The sequence below is a fragment of the Protopterus annectens genome, chromosome 8.part0, assembly GCF_019279795.1.
Source record: "Protopterus annectens isolate FY-2018-M chromosome 8.part0, PAN1.0, whole genome shotgun sequence".
Classification (NCBI taxonomy): Eukaryota; Metazoa; Chordata; order Ceratodontiformes; family Protopteridae; genus Protopterus; species Protopterus annectens.
This window is the reverse complement of record NC_056741.1, coordinates 1,943,166,316-1,943,193,807: the sequence shown is the minus strand read 5'-3', so window position 1 is coordinate 1,943,193,807 and position 27,492 is coordinate 1,943,166,316. Positions and strand designations below refer to the sequence as shown.

Genomic DNA, 27,492 nt, shown 5'->3' with positions numbered 1-27,492 from the left:
TTCTGACCCAGTTCTAAATGAAAAAAAATGTTGAGACATCTGTAGAAATACAGCTTTGGTGAGCTATTTGTTCCCTGTTAAGTGCCTTAATATTAAATACACAACTTAACTCGCAATGGTATAACTTACCATTTAGGTTAGACAACTGAAATTTTTGTGTGTGCTCTATAAACATGCAAGCTATCTAAAGAAATAAGCTGCGTGACCTGCTTGTGTGTCAGGATGCACTTCTCCAATCAGCCTTATCTGCAGGCTGGACTTTCCATTAATTCTGTTTGTAAGGGAGCTAGCCCCTCAATTTAACCTCCTGCCAAATTGGTTCAAAAGGGAGAGGGAGATAAGGGGCACTAGCTCCCCTCCCACAGTTTTTTTACAAGCCTTGAGAATGGCAACACTGTGGCCAAGTGACACGATCTCTGCCTCATAGGACCCGCTAAAAAATGTGTGGTGGACACAGTGAAATAACATATATAAATACCTCCATTACTATCAACAAATAACCTACCTCACAACTCCAAATACCAAGTTACATAACTCACAATCGGACACATCCAAAAATTATGGGAGATTAAACTTCCAAAATCAGGGACACGATTTTAATATTGTTTTATATGCTTAAAAAGTTGCGAGAATGTTAGGTTTTGCACTAGTATAAATTTTCTGAGGAATACAAAGTTTGAAATTCAAATGTCTGTTACTATTTAGTAACTACGCTCAAGAACAATTAGCTTGACCAGAAAAACACAAATTTTATGATGAAATTGGAGGAGCAGACCAAAAATATGAGGTAGAAATCAGGGACATTCTGTAGAAACGGAGATTTAATAATGCCTTATTTATGAATATATTCAGTCCTATTCTCTCAGCCTCAATTTGCCAACCATACCGTAACAATGCTTTCGGGTAATCTGTAAGGTGCACGATGATCATTACTATACTCTGAGCTTACAGTTTAAATAAAACAAGCTGCATGAACACACAAATGTCAAAATCAATATACAGTCTCTTACTACTTCCTCTTTGCACTTTCATTCTATAACTTTTATTACAAAGCAATCCTTCCTCACAGACCCTCAGCCTCTGTACCGGAAACGCGTACCTACTGTGACGACTGCTTATTGACTGATCATTGGTTAACTTCAAGGCGGGCCACAAGCAGCATGACTTGCTTGATTGGGTTGCGCAACTATGTACGTTCAGAAGCATAGGGCCTGTGTATTACTCTTTTTAATGTGTCGCTGTAGGCGATCCTCCCGGCGAGGGGGAGGGCGTAAAGGCAGGTAATGGAGTTTGTAGAGAAAAGCAATAAACGGCTCTTATTACACATTAAACAGGAAACTTAAACCCATTGACAATGATGAAGCTTATAGGAAGTTACATGTGTGGACATGGAAAGTCTATTTTGTTACAGAAGCAGTAGTTTTGTGTGTAGAATACTGTTGGCGATGCAGGTAAGGCTATATTAAGGTTTCACAGTTTTACTAGTCTGAATATTTATCTGTCTTGTGTTTGCCGGATGGGAATGTCTTCGTGGTCCTCTGTTAATTTCTGTTGTATAGTTTTATGTAGAAGTGAGATCAGTTATTGCAGTGCAGCCTATTGGCAAATTCTGTAAATAGTTTCAACAGGTTTAGGACACATTTCTGTATAAGTAAATTTGTCAGAGCGGATGCACACTGTAGAAGGAAGGATCATGTTGTTAGTGGTGTGCTGTGTCTGTTTCCTTGTTTACGTTCGGACATGCATACATAACAATGCACATCTGTGCAGCAATAGAAAAATGGTGCGTGTATAAAATAACTGTCAGTGTATCAGTCATGCTTCCTTTTCTGATCACCATGGATGAGGATTGTGCGACACGCCTAACTTTCAGTAATATTGGAAATCTACCACCTGCATGTTGGTGGAAGCCAGTCACTCAACCCAGTATTGATTTATTTTTGTCTTTGAAACGGTTTGGACCCAGTGAACCAAAGCGCATTTCCAAGAGGAAAAGATCTATAGGCTGTAATGCTACTAATCAGACGATTTCAAAGAAATCGGTGTACATGGTATCATTTAGACCAGGAAACACAAAGTACAGTAAAACACCACTGGAGTAGTAAAAACCGTGAATGTACGCTAAGATTTGGAATATCTTGATACTAATGGCATTCACTAATAAACTATTTACCACCACTGTTTGGAAATTTCTTTTCTCATTACTCTCAATGTGTGCAGTCAAATAACAATTAATGAAATTTTAGTTAATCTGACTTTTTGCCCTAGTTTTGTTTATTGTTGAGGTTTTACAAGAGTTCCTGAAAATAAACTGTAACTTCGGAAATTATGCTTAACTACAAATAAATACAATGAAGATAATACGATAGTAATGTTTATCAGGAAGTTGGAGTTTGTGAGGGATTTATACGTAAATTTGACCTTGATTATTACTCGGTAGTTATGATTGACAGCTGTTATTGTCTTGTAATATGTGAATTTTCCTGATGTTTATACTTTTAAACTGTGAGAAATGAAGCAGAGACTGTGTTGTAGAAATGTTTTCGTTTAACTTCGCTTACTGTTTCATGCTAGCAGCATGTGTTCGTTTGCCTTGTATGTAAAGTGTGTAGGAGAATTACTAATTGTGAAAGTAGTGATTACTTCTGTTGACAGCCTCGTTTTTCTCGTTGGTATGGACTGTGGCGCATGCTCAGCTGATTTTACAGTGTAGATACTACGTGAAGCGAGTAAGCAATGTCATTTATATATGTGAGAAAATGCAGATATTTATAAGTCGTACGAGGGATGCAGATATCTTGAGTGCGAGCACAGAAAGTGTATTCAGTAGGCTTATTAAAAATAAAGTTTGCTGTGATAGGCCTTGCCGAGTAGAATTTATACAAGCAGAAACAGCTGATAGGATAGAATACATTGTTTATAGATTTCATATAGCTTTTAGTGTTTGGTGTAGTGATCATCATATCTACAGAGTAGTCCAGCTAAGTTGAAGGAAGCATTCATTATTGTGTTTTTTCATATTTATCTTTTTACCGTTTATATTCATTTGTTGAACTAGTCTTTGGACTCTTATTTTGCCACACCCCAAGTAGTGAAAACAAATTTGGGTGTAATTTTAGTATGCCTTCTCCCCTAATGGATAGTGTAAAGTAATGTTACAAATCACTGCCCCCATATTCTCAAAAGATTAGTGTTGTTTTTAAGGGCAGTTTATTTTCCCCTTAATCTGTGCCTATGGGAGAGGGTAAGGGGCGTCAACTCCTCATTATGCGAGTTGTAACAAAAAACACCACAATCAGTTGGAATAAATATTTTCTTCAATAGAAATTCACTGTCTCGTGTGTTTTTTTTTTTCTCATTTGGTGTTATTCATTCATTCTCTTACTGTCTGCTTTTTTGTGTGTTATTCATTCATTCTCTTAGTACCTGCCTAATCAAGTTAATGGTCATTTGAGATATGGAGTCTGTCATGGCCCTCCCTAAGCACGAGGTAGAACAACTAATTCTAAACAGGGAAGACCCATCCCAGGGAAAACCCATCCCACACTACTGTTGCTTGTGGGCAATGTGGAGGAATAACAGTTCACCTATGGAACATCTTTGGGAGGAAACAGGATTAATTGGTGATAGTCCACATTAGCACAAGGAAGACATGTAGACACTGTACAGAAGGCACCCTGGCTGAGAACTGAAATGGAGAATCATCTATGATTAACTATTGCAAAATTGTACTTTGTTTTAGAGTAGTCTTTCAACCAAGAGTTTTTTTGAGGAGTACTGAACTATCTGTTTGTTTACCACTCCGTACATGATAGCTGCTCCATTGATACTAAACTGCATTTTGTGCATAATGTTATAGTCAGGACACTTAATGCTGTGGAGTACTGCATACATTGTTCGTGATTGCCCCCCCCCCCCCCCCCCTGGGTGATGACAATGTTCACATCACATGGTTTTGTGATTCTGGTGGTAGTCCCTAGAGTTATATGTAATGAGAGCATTGCAAGTAAGTTTTGTGGCATTTACATTTTTCAGTGTTGTAGTTAGTACCTCTCTTGAATGTTGCAAACTATTGGGGGAGGGGGCAACGAGTTATTCAGCTCTTTTTCTCCTAAGCCTTGATAAGTGACTTTTCATGTTTCCAGTGTTCTAAAAGTGTGCGTTTTTACTGCTGCCAGGGTGGCTGAGTGCAGTTGCATTTTTGGTGAGTGCTGTTCAATGTGTATTGGTTACAGGCTTCCTAAAAGTTTTGTCACATGTCTTTAATGGCATGACACGAGCCATAATATAGGTTCATAGGTTGGTACTAGGCTATCAGCCCTAGGGCCTATACAAGCCTAGCCATAACAATTCTCTGGCTATTTCTTCCCACACTATTTACTTCCCTGGACCCCTGATGCAGGAAGTCATTTTTCCTCCCCAGTTTTTGAGAAGTCTGTAGTAAAGTAAATCTGTAGAGTTAAGTTTGTCACCATATGTAGTGGGAATTACCTGCAAACATTTATTACTTGTTACTTTTTATGTGTGGGTTTTTTATTTTTTTTACTTTATTTTGTTTATCTAGCTAATCTCCAACATACAAAAGTAGCAATCGGTGAAATTGCGTGTCTTAAGTCATGCCATTACTGTCTGAAAGTTTGAGTTATGTCCACCACAGAATACTGGGTGTTCTGAAAAGTTGCAAATGTAACTTACCACCACTGCATACCACTCAAATATCCAGATTTTGCATCATATTTTTGATCTGTTCCTCATAACATTTGTGTATTTCTAAAAAAGAGAAGAACACTGCTGGACACTGCTTTCCTTCAAAACCTTTTATTCCATAAAACACAGGATAAGCGCTTTCGGGAAGTATCCCTTACTTCCCGAAAGCGCTTATCCTGTGTTTTATGGAATAAAAGGTTTTGAAGGAAAGCAGTGTCCAGCAGTGTTTTTCTCTTTTTATACATTGTCGTTTGGTCACGTTTGCTGGACTTTGGTACGGTGCAGAATCATTATTTTGTGATTTGTGTATTTCTGGCAAATCATTTAGGACAGAAGTCGATTCATGTCATATGATCGAATGATTTAAAACATTGAACCTCACCTCAGTGAGACAAGAGCATCCAAAGTCTTAATCATCAAAAGCCGACATCATCAAATAGCAATATAGCTGGCCAACACCATGTTAGCATCTTGCATGTTACGTTTGGTATGTAAAACATGATGAGAGTTTGTATGTATATTCTTTCAACTTAAAAGTAACTGTTGGCCAGTTATTGACATTCAATGTGGTGAGATTTGCTGATGTCTGCTTTTGATGTTTAAGGAGATCAATGCTCTCATCTCTGTGATGTGAGTTTCGGTGTGTATCCAAAATCACTACATAATGACAAGCATTTGAGTTTCAGATTTTACATCCTTCAAAAAATTCATGATAACACACAATCTGCTGTAGCAACTTTTTTAAAATCTGTCCGTATTTTTGGGTCATAGCCCCCCATTATTTTACGCTTTATTCATATTTCTTACAATAAGAGGTTCAGAGTTATGCACCACAGTGTGTTATATTGTTGCCATTCCATAGAAAGGCAGAGTTCTGTGTCCTAGATATAAATTTGTTAAAAATGCAATTTTCAAGAAAGACGTAAGCTTGACAGGTGTTGCATTTTGTAGCACCCAGGCCAGCAAAATCTGTGGTAGTGCATTGTGGGAGCTACAGTTTGCCAAGTGACATGAACTGGTCTCCGCTCTTGACCCACATTGACATTGGCTTGGTAACGTGAATTTGCATTTTGTACATTTCACAAAATATTTGATTTTATTGTAACCAGCTGTTATTGCGCCACATGGCTTAACTCTTTCACTCCAATGGAGCTCAGGAAATTTGGAGTGCAACTTCCAATGGGTGGAGCTTAAGCCTTTTGACAGAATCCTATTATTTCCTCACATTTCAAGCAAATGTTCATATCTCTGGAACCATAGAGATTATGAAAGAAGTATAAATGGCAAACTCTTCAGCCTATACTATTTTTGTAGTGGTAGTATTGTTTAGTTTCTAGGTTTTAACCTAAATGTTGTAAGTCACAGTAAACACAGTAACTATAACATTTGTAATATTTTGTAAACAACTTATAGCATCTCAGCAACCACTCAACTTACACACATACAGTCACAACAGCATTTTATTCATCTATCTGAGAGCTTTCATACGAGGTGAAGAAGTTGTCTGTTACTTGTTTGTTGAGATATTTTAGAAAAATGTGTAAATTATATCTATATAAATTGATATAATATAAACAACCGTTATTTATTTACCTGCACTAGACACATCAAATATTAATACAGTTGAGTTTGCTATTGTGTAAGCTTTAAGATTGAAGTCTTTTAAAAGATTGTACATAGCATAGTTTTGGAATTATTGATGCAAACATGAACAAGCAATATCTGACTCCTAGAGGCATCAGTAGGAGTTGACTATCATGCACCTGGAGGCATTACTCAGATGTAAAGAGTTAACTTGTCCAACAAGTAACTACATTTGTTAGTAATGTTCAGCAATGTTTTCCCAAGTCTTTGAGAGAATGTCAATGGAGACTACAAGAAGAGAGTAAGTGTGCAGTCTGGCATATTCTGTATACATTTTTGCCTCTCAAGTGCTTACAGCTATATTTTTTATAGGTAAAAGTTGAAGATCACACATTTATTGTGCATAGGTGCAGCAGGTGAGAGATTCCTTTCGCTTCACTTCATATTAAAACATATAGCAATATGACGTTGTGAATACTAAATGGAAATTTCTGGATACACACCTGCACAAGAATTTGGTTGTGTCTTTTTTTGGGGTGGAGGGGGATGATCCTTTATGTAAGCTGACTCTGAGTAGCATTTTGGAATTCTTTGTGTACCAGTTAATATAGTGATCTAGTCATTTTGTAGTAAAAATACATGCTGGTGTACATTGGAAACTGTTGTACCTAAAAAGGGATAGGTTTCTTTAAGTAGCTGTAGCACCAACAGCAGCCAAGAGGCAACAACTAAAGTTACAGTCTGAAACTGATAGGGTCTGTTACTGTCTTTTTAGTGCATAGTTTATCGTCCCTTGACCCCAGAGTTTAGAAGCCTCTTTTGCAGTTTAGTTAGGGTGGCATTCAGTATAAATTAGGAAGAGTGTTAACACCTTTAATGTTGGTATCATCTGAGCAGAATTTAGTCATTTTGTAACTGGGCTGTATACTGGACCCTTGTGGCCATAGCGAGCACAAAGTAAATTCAGAGAGCAATATGGGCTATAAAAATAAAACACTAGTATACATAGTGAAATGCTAGCCAGTAGGAAATGCTGCATATGTCAGAGGTTTGCATGTAAAACTGTTGTCTATCTTTATGGGACAGATCATCCACACATGCAGAGCATACATAGCAAGTAAACTTTAGTTTGTGATTCCACATTTAGTTGTGTTGCTATACTGTAATGTTTGCCAGGCTGATGCTTTTGGATGGATTGCGTGCTAAAGAATTGATTTGCAAAGAGTTAGTTCTCTCCATGAGAACAGGAGAAGATACGGTTAATTTTTCAATGGTTGTTGGAATGCCAATTTGATACAGTATGTCACTCACTAAATATGAATTAGCATATTTTGTGGGGATTATAATTGCTGTTTTGTTAAGCTTGTACACTATAAACAGTCATGAGTGTTAAAAGATGTTTAATGGTGCCTTTTCTTGACTGTGTTCTTGAATGTGGTGTTGGCTGTATAATTTTTAATGCTTAACTTGAATGCATATTTTAGTATGTAATTACTGTGTTCTTTGGGCTGTGGCTGAATAAGTGGCCAAAAAGACTCCATTTTGCATCCGTTCTCTTATCTTGCCGGTTTAGTAAGTAATAATAGAGTGTTAGGACTGATGGAATATAACCTTGTTTATGAGTCTTTCTGTCAGATCAGCTGGAGCTTGAAAGCGAAAACCAAGTGTAAGGCTTGATCTGGTGCAATTAGATCTCCATTTAGCAGTGCCTCTCTGTCAAGGACACAAGATATGGGCAAAGAGTAATAAAGTACATTTTTAGCTTGGAGGACTTTACAAACAGAGAGGCTGAAAGTAACAGGTTTAGTACCAGGGGAAAAAATCAGTATGAGGTGTACATATGCCTTGATTATTTACTACTGTATTTAAGCATCGTTCAGTTTTTATAGGCTGCACAAGTTTAAAAAGATTTAACTTTTTAAAATTAATTCTGGGATCTAAAGGTATGTATAGGCTTGAGCCAGACTGCAGAATGTTTGGTTTCAGTGGCTAGCTTGTCAAGAACCTTAAGTTCTAGTAGGTCAGGAGGCATACCGGAATTGGTACGATTAGTCTTTCTCTAACATGAACCTTTTCATGACATTGAATCAGTGGTAGACATTTAAAAGTTTTATATGTTCTGTGCAGTGTTGTATCTGTGCAGATATCTGGTTAAACTTCAGTCATCAACAGTCTGGACCGATAATTTCATGCAGGTCCATTCAGGACTTTGAATATGTTCTAGGTTCCCTTCTCTTCACATTATTTAAAGATTTTTGATGCAGATAATTAGAGAAATTGCACTGTAATGACTTTACAGGCCTTTTTTGAAAGTCGCATTCACAGCTCTGCGGTAAATGGAAAAATAGTAGATATCAACATAGTTTCTAGTTTGTTGAGAATGCATTCCTCTCCACAATGATAGGAGTTCTGAAGAGCTTGACAGGACCCATCTGTCTGCTGTATTTGTTGGAGCATCTTGGTGAGGAAGCAGATAACTTAAATTCTTTTTACGTTTCCAGTGCAGTGTGTATGAATTGTATGAGTAGTAAAGAGGAAAATTGACATAATTGAAAAAACATAATTATGTTCTCATATTGTAAGTCTAGTTTCTGTAAGAATTAATGCCCCTTTATTTTGTACTTTCATGAACTGAAGAGTCTTTAAAGACATAATGAAGGTAGCTTGCTGTCTACATCTGCCATATAATTTTGTTATATTTGGTTTTTAAACAAGCAGATCTTTCCTGCCGACTGTGAACCTGAAGACAACCCCTTAATCAGTGGCATGATCAGCAAGTTCTGAATTGTAGAGCTAACTTGCTGATTGTAATAGAGGATTGAAAGTGATACCCTGTGCAGGATAACAGAGTAGCAGAAATTTGTTTTAACTTGAATGTTTTTTTTTCTACTAAAGCTGCTGGCTTTTCTGTCGTTCATGTAGTTATTTTGCCTTAAATGGTTAAGAGCCTTTTACCATAGAGAATTTTAGTTTTTGAATAGTGCTCCTTATAAAAAAAAAAAATGTTGCGTGAAAGTTAATTGCTTTACTGAAATGCTATAATTTAGATGTCTTCTTTTTTTCTTTTGCCTTCTTATCCCCATAATGACCATCTACCTTCCCTTTCAAACGTGCTATTGACCTGTTTGTTCCATCTAGACTTCTCCTCCAGCCCATTTGTTCCCTTGAGGGATGAGTCTAGTGCCATTGTACATGGGGAGGGTGGAAATTTTGTTTTGCTTCCATAATGACCATCTACCTTCCCTTTCAAACATGCTCTTGACCTGTTTGTTCCTTCTAGACTCCTCATTCCAGCCCATTTGTTCCCTTGAAGGATGATCAAAATTTATGGTTTAATTTTGTTGCTTACAGAATACTAATCCTAAACTTTTATGCACAGGGGTACAGTGTACAGATTCTCAGATTTAGTGGAATGTAGTGCCCAAATGTCATTATTTACAAGTCATATGCAATGGATTATCGTAACACTTCATTTTTACGTTAAAAAAAGTTGTCACATGTAGGTCAGCCCAGTGACTTGGAGAGAGAGAAAGCCCTGACTATGGCACAGATCAGTGTTTTGGGGAACTTGATTGTGCTGGGAGAGAGGATGGGTGCAGACATTCTGGGAGAGAGGATGGGTGCAGACATTTTGGGGTACATAATAGCCTATGTGCTGTAGCAGTCCTTTGAAGAAAAGAGTGGTGTACACCTATGGGTGTGCATATGGTGCAGTAAGCCACCAGTTGACAGTAACTTTAAGTGAGCAAGTGCATGAGAGCAAGTACTTGTGGAAAGGGAAGGCATTGTGGCCCCTGGGAGGGGGGGGGTCTCACAATCCTCCCATCTATCCAGGAGATGGGTTGGGCTGATATAGAAATGCCTTTATAGCTGGGATGATGGCAAAGACGCAAGAAACCAGTCTGGCTGCTTGAGTGACTGCGTCCTTCTGATGGCTGTGGCGCTAGTGGATCTTTTGTATGGTTCTCCACCACTGGGGAAGTAATGGGAATTATAGTCTAACTGGGGAGCTTGATAGTTGGTAGGCATGGGGCAAAACAATGTTCTTGAAAAAAGAAAGTTTGCATGCATGAAGTGAACACACTTCTGTGGAAAAGCACAAGTAAGTATTTTCTTTAAAAACTTACTGTAAAACCTGCTGCCAAATGCAGAAGTCTGATCCATCTACCTGAAGATGCCTTACATTATTAATGTGTGGGCAGGGAGTGTGTTTATTGATGCAAGCACCGATAACATGTAAGGAATTAATTGTAAAGCAATTATTTGTGTCAACCTGTTAAATTGTGGAGGGAAAAGTAAGTGGCTTTTTTGTTCCATAACAATTAAACAGGTTGGCTATTGATTAAACCATGTAGAGAGCTATAAAGCAATTAAATCTAATTGGAGTTTGCACCAACAATGATACAATTACACCTTGTCAGCATGTTACTGTTTAATGCAGGATATGTGGATGTACTAGATTTGTGCGTTAAGTTTTTAGAATAATTAAACATAAACTTCTGTTTCTCAATAAAATTAATTTACATGTATAAAGATGTGTATGAACATCATTTTATTGAAAAACACACATTTTAAAAAGTCTTTGGTTGTGATCTTTGAATTTTGGGACGTGTTTAAATCCTGTTATGATTGGTTATTGTGTAACCAGCTGGTATCATTTACAAAACTTAATGCTGTAAATTTGAACCATGGAGAATGACTGTGAAAAGGTGGTAAAGACATTTTGAGAAATATTCATATACATTTGCATTTCACATGAAAGTGCTTAGCATCTAGTAACTATAGTGTACATACTGAAAATAATGTGGACGATTTGATTATTAAGCTCTAATGTTGTAGGACAAACTTTTGAATGGTCTCATTACAATGTATATGTGATAGAAAACAGATCTTTGAATTGTGACGCTTTCTAAAAGAAGTATGCAGTTTTTGGAGGGGCGTGTTTTTACAAGTCAGTGGTGCTATAGCAGTGTCAGTGGCACAGCAAGTAGCACACTCTCTCCTTTGGTGTAGAAGGCTTTGAGTTCTGTTCTTTCACTGGGTAGATGGACAGCATAAGGGTGAGGGGGTGCTGCACTCATGAGTATGTTATGCTTAGGACCTCAGTTTGTCTCATCCAGTCTACTTGAGTTGGTGGTAACTCAGGTGGATGTAAAAGATTAAAATGTAGACGAAGTTCCCCAATGCCTTGGCTAAATTTCCCCTAGTGGTATAAATACCATTTCATCTCTCCCCTGAAAAGTGGCTACTAGCCTAGTAGGACTAACCCTGTCAACAAAGGATGATGATAAAATAAGAGTGAAACTGCCCTTCTCACTAAATTCCACTTGGGTGCAAATTCAGTGAAAGGGAAATCATTAGCTTCCTGACAAAACAAAATCTCTCTTATAGAATACATGTAGGCTGCTCCAAAGCTCTTCTGTCCTGCTGCATGCCAGTCATCCGCCCTCTTTTCAGTCAATTTTCCTATTAATTCCTCACCACCACAAGAATTGAGCGAGAGTGGTCGTCATTAAGGCAGCCACCTTTTTTAAGCTCTAACCCCACTATGCATTCTGAATAATGCTCTCTAAGGAGAGTCACTGTACTTCTGTAGGTGAGTTTAACCCTTCAAGACAGCCCTGCTTCTCCCAAGAGCCAATGGGTCCCATGTGCTTTCTGATTTCCATTGTGGGACTGTGAGCCCTGGACACATGGCCTGACACACTTTTTCTGGAAGAGAGGTGGTCTGGAAATACCCTGTCATGCCTACCTTTTCTTTGTAAATTCTAGCAGGTTGCGTGAGCTGCTTGTTCATAGGTTGGTACTAGGCTATCGGCCCTAGGGCCTGTACAAGCCTAGCCGTAACAATTCCATGCCTATTTCTTCCCACAATATTTGCTTACCTGGACCGCTGTCTTAATAGGGCAACTGACTGATGCCCGGTGTGAATTTCCTATCTACCATCCAGTCATCAAAGCTCCTTTTGACGAGGGCCAAAGAGGCGTTCTGCTTGACATGTATGGGCAGTCTATTCCAGCGTCTGGAGAGTCTCTGGGTCAGGGACCTATCCTTCCAGCATGTTTTGTTCATTATGATTACAAGGTTTAGATCCCTGGAGCATGTGACTCTTAAGGGATTGGGATTTCTTTAAGTGTAGCATGTCCAACAGCTCTGGGTTTGACATGGTCTTGTATGTTAAGCAGAGATCGCCTCTGAGTAGACTATATGCGACAGAGTATAGCTGAAGTTTTTTAGATGGTCAGTATAGGGCATCTGCTTTAGGCCTGTGATTCTTTTAGTGAGTTGTTTCTACTGCCTTTCCAGTTGTTGCAGATGTCTTGTGAGGTACATAACCAACGGGGCGTTGTATTCTGTAATAGGTCTAATGAGGGATGTGTACAGTGGGACAATGACCTCCTTTTTTCTGGATGAAAAGCCCTTTGTGATGAAGTGTGCCACATATAAGGATTTCTGGACTGTCGTGGCGATGTGGTTATCGAAGGTGAGATCACTGACCACCTGTATTCCCAAGTCTCATCACAATTTCAGTGTGTAGTGTAGTGCCACCTATGTGGTGATTCACTTTTACTTGTTTTTTTCCCAAAGGGGATAACTGTACATCTCTTGGCGTTGAGCTTGAGCCCATGGCTCTGGCACCAAGCATCTGTTTCTGTAAGGCCCTTTTGTAGATTATCCACATCATTTGGGGATTCAATAACGGCTCCCAAACTCTGGTTGCCTCTGTCATAGTCAGAACTTTATCCCTTCATGCCAGTGGAGCTATCCACAAATCAGACATTTGGAGCAGTTATGGACTGCTTTGATTACTTGCATAATTGAAATGGAGCATTTTTTATGGTTCTCCTTTATTCCATGTTAGATTTGAATGAGAAGCATATGTTGGATTTTGATAAAGCACGTTGTCTTACTGATTTGTGTTAAGAATCTATACTGGGTAGTTGTACTTCACATCACAAATTCTATCAGTGTTATTTTAATCAACTCACACCAGTTATTTCTGTAGCCAGGTGTTATACGTGGTAACCGTAATATATTTATAAATTAAAATTTAAGAGAGAAAGTGAAATAATTTCCACTTTTTTTTTTTTTTAACTTTTGCTTATAAATATTCAAGAAGCTAAACCGTAATATATTTATAAATTAAAATTTAAGAGAGAAAGTGAAATAATTTCCACTTTTTTTTTTTTTTAACTTTTGCTTATAAATATTCAAGAAGCTAAACTTTTGCAAACTTGATCTTATTTGTTATTGTGGATAACTTTTTTAAGTATTTAATTTGGGGTACTATCATGTTGTGTTTATATTTAAAAAAAAAAAAGGAAAAAAAAGTAAAACTGAAATTCAGAGCACTCTGCAGTAGTGTAGTTAGTGGTCATGCTCTTTCTGTGGGTAGTTCTAAGACGCCAATAGCAAGGCCGTATAATGGTCAAAAGTGTGATATATAGCATATGGTAATGAGTTCAGCAAAATATGTAAATGGAAAATTGAGCATGTCTGTAAAGGAAGCCAAAATGATGGACCAGTTTAGAAACTTACAAAATAGATGCAATGGACTGTGGTACATTCCTGTATTGATTGTTTTGATTCTTGGTGTGCAATGGAATTAAAGCTGGGAACAGCTTGTGTTGGAAGACACGGAATTAGTCTTATAGCCACCTGCATCACCACAGGTGGTACAGACAGTGCCTGACCTCACAGACCAACGGACTGTAGGCCATTTCTAGCTGGGTAGGGATACTATAAGGGACCTAGGTGAACTGCGTTGCCTACAGGCAGAGTTGAGGTGGTTGCAGTTTTAGCCATTGTAGCTGCAGGACTTTTCATCTACCTACAGGAGACGCATTAGGCTTCATAAGACTGACACCTGTAATATCTCTAAACTTATTTTGTGATGATATGATGAAGCATATGGTCCTCCAGTATAGTGACAGAGCTAACAAACATTGTTTGGGCTTCTTATAGTATAACCAGTTTTTTTAAGCTGTTTTGCATCATAGCTTGCACACACACATTGCTGTTAGGACCCTACTTGGCCCAGAGGACTTGAGATTTATCAGTAGGAAGGGATTTGTTACAGCTTTGGGCCTCCAAAATGAGGTATCTGATAAAGCGGAACTCAATTAAGCAAAGTTCTGTCTAGGTGCAGTTGAAGTCAATGACATAAGGAGATGAAGTAATAAACACACACACGCACTCGCACAATTTCTCTCATGTGGCCAGAACAGTGGCCATGTTTGGAGAATCATGGTCTTGTATTTATTTGATACTTGTTCAGGTTTTGCTGACTTCTGGGCTTTGGTATAAGTTCCTGTGTTGCCCATATCCTTACTTGGATAGGAGGAAGCTTCTCTATTCACCAGTGAGAGTGGGGAGCTTTGAGCAGCCTATCTGTCCCTGGAGGAGTGGTCTCAGCCCAGAAACTAGTTGCTTATTGGCCATTTTGGGCTAATTCCTAGCTCTTTCAAGTTCCCTGCCTTAAAACCCGCTTTTGCGCGATTTTGCGCATAGTGCAACATCGCACAACGTAGCACAGCGTCACTTTAACTGTTTAAAACTATTCCCGGCTCCACAAAGTCTGCTCTTCAAATTTTCTCTTATAACTACTTAAACTCTCAAGGAAAGCACTCTACTTCCCTCTTACAGTCCAACACTTTAGATTCTCAGTAAATCTTTTGAACTACTCAAACTCTTCAGGAAAGCTCTCTACTTTCCTCCTACAATCCAGCACTTGCCCCAGCTTCACAGTAAACGCAAATAAACTATAAGCATTTACCCCCTTGTACAAAACAGTAGTAATAGGCTCCGGATTTTCCCATAAACCAATTTTTAAAACTCTCCAGGCATGTCCAAAGCGCAGTTTCAGTCATATTCTCTGGTCCAGCTGGTGAACCTGGGAATCCTGAGGCAATGTTACAATTGCCTCATGTACACAGACAACCCCCTCCTCCTACCATCAACCTCTAACGTATGCGAGAGATGCAACTATACAGCCAAACTGGAGGCTAAGCTTTCTCAACCCAAGACTGGTGCTGCTAGTCAGGAGGAGAAGGTAAATACACGTACCTCAAAACCAGTCACACATAGACTAATCACACCTGAAAACATGACACACAAACCCACAAAGACATACTCGGAGGCTCTAAATAAAATCTTGCCAAAACAACCGAGACCTCCTAAGCAGACACGCAAGCACTCGCTACCAAACGTTAACCATACACATACCCCACATAGTCAGTGTGCCACACAGTCACAGCCCTTAAGGCCAAACAACACCCCTAATACACTAGTAATAGGTGACTATATCATCAGGCACACTGACGTCCCACTCACCAGACTGAACAAAGAAGGTCACTGTAAGTTGCCTGGTGGGTGCCAGGATCCGCCACATAACTCAAGCACTCAGGTCACTACACAGCAAGTACAAATATGACTCTGTCATTGTCCATGCTGGTGTAAATGACTTGAGACGTACCTCCCTGGACTACATGAAAAGAGACAGAGGAGCTCTCCGATCATGTAGCCCAGGCCGGTATGACCCTGACCCTGAGTAGCATCCTGTCCTCACCTAGAATGATGCCACAGTATAGAAACAAAATGATTGACTTCAACAATTGGCTAAGCTACTGGTGTCATTCAAAGGGGATCCAGTGTCTGTCAGCCTGGGACGACATGCTAGAGAAGCCACATTGCTTCGCCAGGGATGGCTTGCACCTGTCACCCCTGGGCTTTCGAATACTGGCTAAGGCTCTTGCCACCCCCATAGTGCCTTTTTTGGCAAGGCTCAAAAGACAAACCCACCTCCATAGACAATACAAAAAATAAAAAACTAAAGGTAGTGCTACTCAACGCCAGAAGTCTAAACCTAAAGATGCACGCACTCAAGGCACTCCTCAGTATGGAGCAAATCAATATCTGTGCAGTGACAGAAACCTGGTTCAAGGCTCCTGAGAGCACCCCAGCATTACCAGGATTCAACTGTTATCATTTTTGTTGGCACAAAACTCGGACAAAAGCACCAAGGGAGGGGGTGTATCCACCTTCATCAGGGACACCCAGATCTCCAGATTAGTGGCATTGCATGAAACATCGGAAACAATTCTTGTGCAACTAACAGTGGGCAAAACTGCCTTCCAAGTCATAGCCTGCTATAGATCACCCTCTCTGTCTCGGGACCCACACGCGGCCTTCCTGAGAACACTAGAGAATATGAAGATCCTGCCAAACACCATAATATTGGGGGACCTCAACTACCCAAACATCGACTGGGTTAACTACTCGAGTCCAAACTCATTTGCCCAACGGTTTCTAGAATTAATCAACTCAAATGCCATGGAACAACTAGTCACTGTTCCTACAAGAGGGGAAAATACATTAGACCTAGTCATTACAAACGTAGGGGATCAATGTTCCACACTCGAGGTAAATTCCTCGTTGGTGAGATCGGACCACAAACTGATCACAGTTGACATCCACATCCAAACCCCACCCCCAGCCAAGGAAACCACAGTAAAAAACCTCTCAAAAACTTCACTCCTCAAGACAGAAGTGGGTAACTTCAAAGCCCCTGAGAAATTGGAAAATGTTACCCAAACAGCAGAATCCTATATGAACGCACTCTATATTCACCTACAGGAATGCATGGATCGTGCCATCCCAAGTAAAACCAAGGCTCACTCCTCCAAAAATAGGAGACCAGTCTGGTGGACCCCAACCATAAACAATCTATACAACAAAAGGAGGAGACTACTACATGACGGGACCAAAACCCTAAAAGGGAACGCATCCCTGATCAGTATTAGCAAAAAAACTTCGCTCCTCCATAAAAGCCTCAAAGGCAAACTTCGAAAGAAAAATTGTCAAAGACTCCAAAGATAATCACAAGACATTCTTCAGTTATGTCGGGAACCTGGGAGGAAACACCCAGATCTGCTCAGAGCTAGTACAAAACGGCACAAAATATACGGAATCGACTGACATTGCCAACATTCTGGCTGACAGGTTCAGTGCAAACTCCACCCCCCCCCCCCAAAAGGGCCTGTGTCTATTACGGATGAATGTAGTCCCCCAGATATCTCAGACACACAGGTAAAAGCAGCCCTCTCCAAAGCTAAAAACACAGCGTCTATGGGACCGGACGGAATACCGGGCTGTGTTCTGCACGAGCTCCAGGAAGAACTAAACCCCCACTTAAATTCACTATTCCAACTCAGCCTTAAAACAGATTATGTACCCAAGGAATGGCGTACAGCAACAGTGATCCCTCTCCACAAGGGTAGCCCCACAATGGATCCTGGGATACTATCGGCCCATAAGTCTGACTAGCCTAATTTGCAAGGCTATGGAGCGTATCATTATGGATCTCATAAACAAAGACATCTGGAACCTCCAGACACTGGACCCTAACCAGTTTGGTTTTGTTAAAGGCAGATCCTGCCTCCTAAACCTGGTTGAATTTTTTTGAAACAGTCACCAAAGCCATAGATGAGGGAAAGTCAGTCCACACTGCCTATCTGGATCTCGCTAAGGCTTTCGACACAATACATCACTCTGGAATCATAAACAAACTAACCAGCTTAAGCATCAACCCATATGGCACAATATGGGTTGCAAACTGGCTTACGGATAGAATGCACGTGGTCAGGGTTTGAAATGCCATGTCTGACTCTAAACCTGTTAGTGGAGTCCCACAAGGCTCAGTCCTGGAGCCCCTCTTGTTCGGTATATACTTCTCTGAAGTACAGGCCAGCACAAAAGGACTGTGGCTTACCAAGTTTACCGATGATTGCAAACTAGGAGCCATAATAGACTCCCCGGCCGAAACAAGCATCCTCCAAAAAGGGTCTTACGGAGACAGATGCCTGGTGTCAAAGCCATGGCTTCAAACTAAATGCCAAAAAATGCATAGTCATCCCCTTTGGGAAAAACAAGGTGCCCACTAATTACCACATAGGAAGTAACCCACTAAGTACAGAAGAAGTAATTGGGGATCTGGGGACCCAGGTTGATAGTAACCTCTTCTTTGACAATCACATTGCCAAAATAGTCAGAAAATCCTTCTACATTACCCATCTTATAACTAAAGGGATCTCGTCTAGATCTAGAGAGGTCATTGTGCCCCTATACTCATCACTCATCAGACCCATAATGGAGTACATTGTCCCATCTGGGATTTACCTTACTAGGCACCTGCAGCAGCTGGAGAGACCCCAAAAGTTCCTTACCAAAAGGATCATGGGCCTCAAACAGTTGCCCTATGCAACTAGGTTAAAGAAACTACAGCTCTACTCAGTTGCTTACCGCCTGCTCACAGGCGACCTCTGCCTGACTTACAAGGCCATGTCCAACCCAGAATTAATGGACATGCTCCACCTAAAAAAAAAAAACAAATGCATTAGAGCCACACGCTCCTCGGACTTGAACCTCAGCACAGCAATAAATAGGACATGCTGGAGGGATAGTCATATCCCAAAGGCTTCCCACAATCTGGAATAAAATCCCAATTCACATAAGACAAAGCCCCTTGCTGGCCCTCTTCAAGAGAAATCTTGAGTGGATGGGAAACCGTAAGTTTGCACCTGGGATCACTCCAGTGGCTCTACTGGACAGAGGCTCTAGAAGTTAAATTATAAGGGTGGAGAGAGCCAAACACATTTTCGGCTAGGCTTATAAATGCCCTAGGGCAGATAGCCTAGTATAAGCCTATGAACCTATTATTAAATTAAAATATACTCGTCTTCTTCTCCCGCTAAGTTGTACAATAATCACAATGAGTTAGTTTTTATATTTTGCTCAAATTCCTGGCCAGACTGACAATTACAAAGTCAGTTTTGCTGATGTGTACATTGAGGTGTTTTCTTTTGTGCTATAAACAAAAGAAGCCTGAATGTTTGTTTAATGTTAATTTGAGACAGGTATATCTTGTGTACTACAAACAAAAGAAGACCGAAATGCATGTTTAACATAAAACGACTTTTGTTGTGAAAATGCGAGTTCTGAGCTCGGAGATGGAGAGAGACGTATAATTACCTAAACAAGTCACAAGCTAAATCATGATGAAGTCATCACAATCTCGCATTTTAATTTATAGAAATATAGATTACTTGCAGTTTTAGTTTTTAACACTTTATTGAATTAATGCTTAAGATATAGGTGAACGTACAATTTATATAAAAAGTAAATTACAGTAACGTTCCCAGTTAAAACATTATCACACTTTTTGTATAACTATCGTTAACCCAGCATTACAGAAATTGCTCAACTCCTGCCTTCCCTTACATTTCACTCCTCAAAAACAACATTCTTCATGTATTGTTTTCACAATTTCCCTTTTTTCTATGTAATTTGCTTCTACACCTTTCTGAAGATCCCATTTTATTTTATTTATGTTAAAATATTCAGTACTTCAAATGCAGTTGGTTTAGACTTTGATTTCCATTTTCAAGTAATTGCTTTGTTGACAGCCATCTGAATTAAACTTGACAAGGCCTTACTTTGGCTAGGCATTTCAGACCCTGTTTCCCAGCTCAAAAAATTATTTGCTGACCGAGTGTGTCTGCACTAAGATCATTGTATGGTACGGAAACTGCAAAGCATCTGACCGTACGGCTCTCCAAAGGGCAGTAAAGGCAGGAGAAAAAAATCATTGGTTCCGTGGTCCCATCATTGGATGAGCTGTATGAGAGTAGGTATGTGGGAAGAGCTAGGAAGATAATAGACAACCCCACCCATCTTGAGCATGGCACGTTCTTCCACCTCTCCTCGGGTAGAAAGTATCACAGCTTACAGTGCAAAACATCTAGACTGAACAGGAGTTTCTTCCCTCTATCCATAAGGCTGCTGAACTTGAATGTCTAGCATGACAGTAGATAATATGATCAATATGCCACAGGCTGTGGTACAGTCTATGGTAACTATTTCTCAATTTCTTAATAACTGAAAAAGTTAGCTGATCTCTTCTATTACTATTTGTGCAATAGCCAGAATGAGTCATCACTCCATATATGTGCAATATGAGCAGAGTTTATCACACTACTAATGTGGATGTCTAATATTCTAAGCAAATCAGAATGGGAATTCTTAGTCTGTGCAATGCCTACTAGTATAATATTGTCTAATGTCTTATTGTCCAATATGTGGTAAATTTATGTGTTATCAAGTATCTCATTACTGTATGTTAATGTTTCTTACTGTTCCTCTAATGATATGTTATGTCTTGCACTGGGACCAGGCAATGAAATTTCGTTCATCTGGCACTGCTAGGTACATCTGATCGACAAAGTTTGCTTTGACTTTATTATGCATTTGGCGAGTTTTCAGGTAAAATGAGAAATTAAGAATGTATGGCATAACTAATGAATATAAAAAAGATAAGCTATGTGAGATGGAGAAAAAATGCCACAAGGTCACTTGTGTAATTAAAATGCAATCTTTATGTAGTAGATGTTACTGTTAAGCATGGAATAAGCATGGAATGAAGCATTGGCCAGAGTTTTAATTCTACAAAATTTGTGCTAGAAAAGGACATTTTTAGTAAGATGTGTAAAATCAAGGATAAGTAAAAAAAAACTTGCTTTGTTGTGTTTTTATAAACAAAAAAAAAACATCTTGAATTATCACTTATGATCTAGGCAATCATACGTTTATACATGAAAACAAACCATATTGACATTTTCAGTTACAAACATTGTATATCACATAACCCCCCAGATTTACAAAGCCGTTTATAGCGTGCAGGATTAGTTTAAGAGCTATTTTTAGCAATATGGCCGACGTGCGATCTAGGAACGAGCTCCCGGGACATGCATGTGAGCTCTTAGGCTAATCCTGCACGGACCAAGCTCCTGTATGCAAATTACCCTCATTTGCAGGTGAAAACCATGCAAATGAGGGTAATTTGCATTCCAGGAAGCAGGCAGCTGTCAGTGCAGGACAAGTGTAGTCTGCAGAAATGTACTCTGTTAGTAACCGAGTACATTTCTGCAAACTACAAAACGGAGCTATGACGGCTCCAAATAAAGGCTGCATATCATTGATGAAGCATGCCAATGGCCAAGTAGAAGGCCATTGGCATTGCAAAATGTGTAAATAAAAAAAAAAAAAAAAAAGAGATTGGAGGGGGAAACAATAAAACAAACCTAAAGAATTCTAACTAAAAACAGTATTCTGCCATGCAAGTCAATGTCTGACATAAGACAACCTGGCCAGTGAGTAATGGTTGCTAAGGGGGGCAGCTCAGTGTGGGACATGTAACTATACATTAGCAGGCAATCCTATGGAAATGAGGGGAAGGATAGTGAATCCCAGATTTCCCCAGTGTGTGAGGCAGGTCCCAAGAGTGTAATAGTAGAAATAGCTGGGTGCAAGACTAGGATATAGGTGACATCATGGGGGTGTGTGTCAGGTAAGTGGATTGGAGCCCTGTGGCTCGGGACTGCTCCTAGCTTAGCACAGCTAAGCTAGAGGTGTATCCAAACTGCCTAGCACTCCTTACAAAGTGTAAGCGGGTGTGCGTGCCGCACACTGGGTTTCACAGGAAGAAAAAGGAAGTTAAACCAGGAAATAGCAGCTCTGTGCACATTTGAGCACTCTGTTTGTGCGGCGCGCACACAGGCTTAAACAAGAAGGCATTTGGAAGGGAAAACATCAGTAGGAAGGTAATCCAAGGAGAACTAGCTGAGCTGCCAGGTGAAATGTATCAGAATCAGCTAATTTCACAGGCAGCAGACCAGCCCAGCCCAGAACACCACTATAAACTAAGCAAGCACCTTCCCCCCTGGTTTTTACACACGCTACACCACCGGTGTATACAAGTGGGACAATTTTAACAAACAAACCTACAAAATGAGAAGGGCAGCAGCAGGCAACATAGAACAACATGTGCAAGAGGCTGAGGGTGGTGAGGATGTGAATGCTGCCGAACAACCCACAGTGAGGAGACAGAGAAGAGTGTACAGACCCAGGGTAACCTACCAGGGGCTACATGAGCTGGAGATAGTGGAGCGCTATAGGGTGGACAGACTTCCTACACCAAATCATTGAGCTGTGCAGGCCACACCTGATGCACCAAACTGGCTGAGGGGTACCCATCCCAGTGGATACCAAGGATGTGTAGGCCTGGGTATACTAGCCACAGGTACCTCCCAAAGCACAACTGGGGATAACATGAGCATCTCGCAGGCATCAGCATCCAGAGTATTCCACCAGTTCCTGGATGCCATGTCAGCACATGCCAATGAGCACGTATATTTTCTCAACACAAGTGAGGTGTTGACCAGCAATATGCATCTCTTCCACCAAATAGCAGACTACCCTGGGGTAGTGGGTGCTATAGACTGCACTCACTTGCGCATCAAAGCACCACCTGGTGAGCAGGGTAGGGCCTTCATCAATCGCAGGGGCATCCCCTCCATCAACTGCCAGGTTGTATGTGATGCCCAGGGCATTATACTGAATGTGTGTGCTCGCTGCCCTGGAAGCTATGACGATTCATACATATGGCAACTGACGTAGCTGTACCACAGACTTGCCAATGTGGACACCCCCTACGGTCACCTAGTGGGGGGTGCTTGGTACCCACTGGAGCCGTGGCTGATGACACCCATCAGAAATGCACACACACCTGAACAACGCCATAATGAGGCACACACTCAGGCCAGACGTATAATAGAGCGTGTGTTTGGGATGCTCGGGTCATGGTTCCGGTGTCTGGACATATTCGGTGGAGCCCTGCAGTATTCGCCAGCTACATGTACCCAAATTATGTGCTGTGTTACACAATATGATCCTACGGAAACAGCTGCAACAGGAACAGCATGGGGCATGGCCACATAGCCCCCACCAATACCAAGGCCTGTACAGGCACAGAGTGACTTGGAGGAGGAACAACCTGAGCCTGCCCCAGTAGGCAGAAGGGGGTGTGCACAGTATGCCCTGGCCTTGGCAAAGAGGCAACTCATAGCATATGCACTGACACAGTAGGGACCCAGGGAATGACACCTCTCTCTGACTCGCACAGACAGTAAAAGTGATGCCAAACATGACACTACCTGTGCCCAACCATGTATAGGGAGTGTACTATGTGCATCCGACATAGGCAGCTCTCCAGCACCATCCTGAAGTCCGGCACACCCTCAAGGTAAGTCAATCAACCTACCAGTTGCCAAATGGAGTGGAATGTGTTTTTACCTGAGCTATGGTATGGATGTGACCATGCAAGGGAATTGAGTGGCCGAATGTCAAGGCAGCAGAAAGTAGACACCCATAGTTGCATCATGACATCTGTAACACATACTGGAGTCACCATAGTAGCCAGTACTACATAGGGTGACAAAACCCACTGCAGGAAATGACCTGAGCGACATGTGTCCATAAGAGCCACACATGCTAGTCAGGAAGGTTCATATACCCAACAACAGTCTCAGCCAGCAGGACAGGTGAAAACAAACACAAAATAATGCTGTACTATGGCTTCTGAATGTGCCCTATGGGTAACCCCTCCCTCAGGCCTACACAGACAGACCACAGCAGGCCAGGCAGTCAGATGTAAGTTGTAAAGGCTAGGAAGTCAAACTAATATGTAGGTAAACAAAGATAGGATCTGTAGTGCACTGGTAAGCCTCTAGCCAGCAGGATAGGTAAGACTGCGGACTGAAATGGAGTACCTGACTTAGTACAGTCCTAGCAAATATGTACAAGTGTCAGGTGCATCCCCCCATCCAATGTACACTTACAGTAACTGTCAGGTGTGCCCCCCACTCCTGTGTAGAACAGTAGAAACAGTCAGGTGCCCCCCCCCCCCACTATGCAGAAATGTAGGAACAGTCAATACCAAATGACCGAGGGATACCCTGCAGACGCAGCATGCTTCCTGTTGGTGTACAACACAAAGGTCAGCACCGCAGTGCAAACTACCTGGGCTTGATCCACACATGCAACACAGATGGCCATACTGGGTATGCTCACACACTTAAACACGTGAAGGCCATGTCTGCAAACACCAGTGGACCAGACATATTTGGCAGTCACAGTTCTTAGTGCAGACACATCAGTATGCACCATTCCTGCCTTGCACACACAGTGGATAGGAATACAGACAAATACGTAAGGACAACACACTATAATAAGCCACAGGTACACTGGCATAGATGTGTGGAAGAGGGTGACTGTGACAAGGAGCCATGTGGGCCTGTCCCAACTGGCACACAGCCAAAGGGCCCCCAACACATGAGGTGTGGATGTAACCCACTGCAGATACTAGTCACCAGTACCTGTCAGCATGCCAGACTATGTGGTGCACGTGCCAGCTGTGCAACAAGACAGTACAAGGAAGTAGCCATCTAGTAACTGTATACATGTACCTGTGACATATGACCCTGTGTGTGCCCGCATGTGGCATGTCAACCCCTACATGAATGGGGTATGGCCCATGCACACACTGCCTTCCCCATAGCAGTAGTTTGACAAGCCTGCTGAGGTCATCCAATGTGAATTACACCTTTGGGTGAGCTATAGCTCAGTAATATGCATGGCGCGTCCCATAATTGCGTACTGCTGTAGTGATAGACTAGTTAGGTAGCAGTATTATCCCCAGACCTGTCAATTGTATGAGTGTGTTTGTGTGCGTGCCTGTCTGTCTCTGAATGTGTAGAGAGAAATGCTTGGTAGGCTACTCACACTCCGTACAATACATATACTCTACTTTGGCAAGGCTGCTGATGTTACTCACCTAGAAATACACCTCTGGGAAAGTTATAGCCTAGTAATCGCCGTAGTGCGTCCTGTAACTGCGTACTGCTGTAGTGTTATTTAGAACGGTTGTAGGGTTCCATCTCCATCCTTGGCAGTTCCAGATGTTTTGTGTGCGTTTCATTGTCCGTGTATGGAGCGATGCATTATAGGCTACTCACTCGCAGTACATTAGAAATGCCCTACTTTGGTAATCCTGCTGATGTCATTAATTGTGAAATACACCTTTAGGGAAGATGTACTTCAGTAATATCTATGGCGCGTACTATAACTGCGTAGTGCTGTAGTGTAGTAAACTAGTTAGGTAGGGGTTCTACTCCCAGACATGACGTATGTGTGTGTTTTGTAACTCGTATCTTGTATAGAGGTGGTTGTGTGAGTGTGACACCTGTGGGCAATGTGGAGGGGTTTTGCTAATTTCATTTATGGTGGCCCTACTATATATCACAGTGTCAACCATACAGGGATAACGGATGTAAATAGCTGAGAGGCTGGAGTGCAAAGCCATACCCAGACATGTGACATCAAGGCCAGCCAATCAGTTAGCAACCCCACTGTGCCTTCACATGTGACTCATAACGGACATACCATGCCTGACAGCAGGACCTGTATGGACAGATGACACTGACATCAGGGAATGCTGTTAGCATGCTATCAATGTAGGTGCAGGGTAAACCTGCTGACAATTACCAGTCCCTGCCACAGGTGGGCAAGAGTGGCGCATCTGATCTGTGTTCACAGCATGGGCAAGATACCCCAGGTACAGTTCCACATGTCACTGTACATGCATGTGGGAGGTGTGCACATCCTAAACACCATCCAAGTCATGGACTAGGGAACACATACATGGCAAGTGATGCACAGCATTAGCTGCACACAATTGTCACCCAGGTGACTGGATGAGGGATGCAGTACCCACCTGTGTGGGCAAATGCGGAAGCTACAGGCCTGAGCCACAATGCAGACCATTGTCATGTGGCCTGATGCCAAGGTATACCCATCGCCTACCCTTGTATTATCTGTTGGCACTGTTGACCACCACACACCCGTGCAGACATGCACCAATGCATGTCAGAACTGGCACCCTGTGTGTTTTGTGTGTGTTGTATGGTGCGTATGTCCACATCCGCACTCACTACACCCCCCATGGCACAGTGAAGCATGCTGTCTGATGTTTGACACCCCCTCATACTCACTGCCCATTCGACCTCCTTATGACCCGTGTGGTGCATGTGTTACCTGCACATTGATGTGTTGTGGCAATTCCACTAGTGATGAGTTGCACTCCTGGCCCTGTCAAGTGTGTTAATGTGTGTGCGTCCCTGTGTGAGTGTGCCCTTGTTGACGCTGAGACCTGTTCATGCAGACAGGCATGTGTACGTCACCTACTGTATATCTACCATATCCCTGTTGCAGATGTCACTCACCATCACATATATGTTCTGAGTGCTCCCCACCAGATAACCCATGTGGCACATCGAATAACTGCATCAAACTGTGATAGCACTACATGGCTGTCGAGGGTTTCATACCCTGTGCTGGTAGGTGTGTGACACAAACATGCTTCAGTTTTACCCTCCTACCCCTCCCTGACATGTATTCACCTCTGTCTGCCTCCCCCACTCCCTCTCTGGTGGATGTGGAGGCCCACACCTGCTTTGCTTAGGCAGCAGCATGTGTATTTTAAGTGATGCCCATGATCAGCTGATGGCCTCTGCACGAATTGCAGCCCTTCCCTAGCTGATTGCATGTTAAACAGCTGAGGTAACATTCCCATAGCCAGTTGCATGGAAATGCACTCCAGTACGTGGGAACATCATGGTGGAACATCATGGTGGTGTTGGCCCTTGTCTGTCACTGTGAGCAGGAACTAGAATTGTCGTTTGGCAAACAGCATCTCCGATGGGTTGGGGATTTACCTCTAACAACATACACTGTGGAAAGAGGGCAACAAACAGGAGGGTAATGTGCCTGACCTGACTGCAGACTAAGTGCTGCTGTACTGCATATGGAGTAATGTTGGTTTAGCAGTGTTTGTCTGGATATGCCTGTCATACATGTCGGAATACCTGCCATGTCGGTTCCATGATAAATCCCCATCTGCAGGGTCATATGCAGACTGGGCAGTGTTGTGCCTTTTGTTTCATGGGTTAGCCACGATGCATCTATCTGTGGAATGCAGAAGGTAGTGTGAGGATTGCAGTCTGTAGATGGTGAAGGCCATGACAGTTACTGACTACATATCCCTCATTGGACATGTGTTGCAACAAACCCCGTTATGATGGTAGATTTATGAGGGTATCACAGTAACAAGTCTGTACTGGCCCTGTGTATGTGCTGTCAGCCACACCTCTGTCAACCTTTGTACATATGTCGGGCATGAAGTGGTGCATATGTGCTGTACACCGTAAATAGTGTCCTCATATCGGATAACATGCCAGTGATATATCAGAT

At 41.6% G+C, this 27,492-nt stretch overlaps 1 protein-coding gene across 2 annotated transcripts in view; it reads left to right on the top strand.

Moving 5' to 3' along the window:
• The first annotated feature begins 1,175 nt into the window (after positions 1-1,175).
• The window catches only part of GFOD2 (glucose-fructose oxidoreductase domain containing 2), a 337,521-nt gene continuing 311,204 nt past the window's right edge, over positions 1,176-27,492 (top strand). The window contains exon 1 of one of the 2 annotated variants that reach the window (XM_044081462.1): positions 1,176-1,451. The gene's annotated coding sequence lies outside the window, so the exon portion shown is untranslated. The remainder of the gene's footprint in view (positions 1,452-27,492) is intronic. The other variant, XM_044081463.1, reaches the window with a different exon arrangement.